Source organism: Hyalella azteca, unplaced genomic scaffold (assembly GCF_000764305.2).
Source record: "Hyalella azteca isolate HAZT.00-mixed unplaced genomic scaffold, Hazt_2.0.2 contig17342, whole genome shotgun sequence".
NCBI classification, from domain to species: Eukaryota; Metazoa; Arthropoda; class Malacostraca; order Amphipoda; family Hyalellidae; genus Hyalella; species Hyalella azteca.
In genome coordinates, this window is record NW_025947129.1 from 1 (window position 1) to 2,414 (window position 2,414).

Here is a 2,414-nt window from a genome sequence, read left to right on the forward strand (position 1 = left end):
TTGCCGATTCTGACCAGAAACTGGCGCACAGAGCTGGGATCGAACCCGCGCCTCTCTGCGCCAATCTTGGTACTCTGAACTGTAACCACTGGGCCACCCTGCCCAACCACCCCTGGGCCACCCTGTTTTTAGCGCTAATATATATTGATATGCGGCAGGCGAAGAATGAGTTACATTTTTTCAACTTGGCTCTTCTAAAGATTGAGAGATAAAATATTGCGGAACGTATAATTGGATCACGAGTCTCACAGGCGAGAGGTCGAGGTAAGCAGTGTTGAGGTTGAGGATCTCTAGACGCTCGACGCCTGACGAGTCGACGACCGGTATACCAGCTGAACTGCACGGTCACAAATGATTAAATAGATCACTCTCAGTTGATTAATCCAATTATAAATTAATATCAGTTAAGAAGTACAAAAAAATAAGGCCACTAAATTTAGAGATGTAACAGCTCGGGTTAGTTTAGCATAGTTTTATGTTAGTTTAGTTTAGCTCGGGTATAGCTGCATACAAGCGTACACATGACTTTTATTGAACAAATGTATTAAATTTTTCCAATTTCTTAACACAATTTTAATGTTACGAAGACTTCTGCAAGCTATTTCGTGTAGTCCAAAACGTTTAGACACAATGAATTACTATGTAGTAATGTTACCGCGTGAAAGGCAGGCAAGCGGGAGCGCGAGGTCCCCTGAAGAAGCTGTCGTGAGGCGACACGTTGATAGGCGCGCAGCCTGGGTGCTGAAGCCATGAGCTGCAATTTGGACAACGTAGGTTTTTCCCGGGATTTTGGGGATCTGTCAGTAGAAATTTGGGGAATAGGTTATTATATTATAGGCATTTTTAGCGCATTTTCTCATTTATGGAAAAATTGCACTATTGTGCTCGCCATGTCCGTCATGTCCGTTCGTCTGTCTGTCTGTCCGTCCGTGACCTCAAGTTTTCGTCGACGAGAAAATGCGCTCTCTGTCACTCACTGCTGTGAGTACTGAGTTATATTTTTTATGTAATTATATTATCTAACACTGAGATGTCCGGTTTCCAGATGGGAGGTAAGCACGCATGTGAGTAGGTGGCGAAAAGTGAGTAGGGGGTGAAGGAATACAACTTTTTGAAGCTAGCTCACGGTGGTAAAAATACCATCAAAATATGGTAACTCGAGATGCTGTACTAATAATTTTCTCCGGTAGATTGTTAAGTGAAGGTTTACTTGAACTAAGGGAACGATATAAAAAAGTGCAAGATGATGGAAAGACCAAAAAATTCTATCGCACCCTGGACGAAAAAAACATAAGTATTTCAAATGTGGTTGGTTTACGAACGACACAGATGTGTTTTACCCTCAACAAATGGAGTGATGACGAGATCATGGTCGATGAACTGCCCTAGGAAGACGAAGAATAAATTGATGTCGCTGCGAGTGCTCCGGACATGCGAGTTCTTTGTGGCCTCGCTCACCGTCCGCGGGTTGGGCAGGAGTCGTCCCTGTCTCTTATACACATCTAGATGTGNCCCTGCCATGCCTTGTCTTGGTTTGCTCAAGTTGTTGCAGCTTCCGTTAATACGTTGGAACCGAGCGAACGCGTCGCAAGAAGGGACGCTGCCGTTCAAACTGAATGGAAAGTGAACAGTTTTGACGCTTGCATGGCTCTTTCAGCAAAAAATAAAAAATTTAGACATAGCTAAGGTAATAAAGGATTGAAATTATTCTAGTAGGTCTATAATTATCGCAGATAATATCCCGCACATTTTCTGCTGTTTGGGCAGGAATCATATTGAACTGGAATCATACTTTCAAAACTCGCTAAGTGAACGTAAGTACTTACGCTCTATTTTCTTGTCTATGATTGGTGGATTTTGCTTGAAAGGCCGTCAATGAATGGCTGATGAACTTACGATCTTTTAACTTTATTTGAAAGTATGGGCCCAGAACTATGAAAGTTTCACTGTACATCGAAAATATACGAGATAAATCTGTATCTGCTAATGATATTATGCTTGTATATATACTTTTTTTGTACAGTTAATAAGCATAAAGATTATTAACTCACTTGCAAGGATAGGTGACGGGAGCGAGCTGTGAGGGGGAGATGATGGGGGCCACAGATGACGGTCGACCTGATGGGTCCAACCAGTAGGGCGACGGCAGATCGTCACCTGGTAACAGTCACCACGAATAGGCCGAAATTTATATTAACCATAAAACTCAGCTAAAAGTAGGAAGAGAATAACCTTATGCTTTTTGACAGAACCAATTATTGATTAGTGAAACAGAAATTTTACCGAAACTTGATACATCTTTGGTTTAATTTCATGACCTGCGGGACAGTGTCTAGAGCAGTGGTTCCCAAACTTTTGAAGGCTGGCGTCCCTTTGGCTCTCCAGTAAATTCCTAGCGCCCCCCTACAGCCAAT

At 42.5% G+C, this 2,414-nt stretch overlaps 1 long non-coding RNA gene across 1 annotated transcript; it reads right to left on the bottom strand.

Moving 5' to 3' along the window:
- Positions 1-253: 253 nt before the first annotated feature.
- LOC108671810 lies at positions 254-1,480 on the bottom strand. The gene is made up of 3 exons (XR_001930846.2): positions 1,341-1,480; positions 656-797; positions 254-337 (listed from the first exon to the last, which is right to left on the bottom strand). It is a non-coding gene; the product is annotated as an uncharacterized LOC108671810 (long non-coding RNA).
- Between the last annotated feature and the right edge of the window lie 934 nt (positions 1,481-2,414).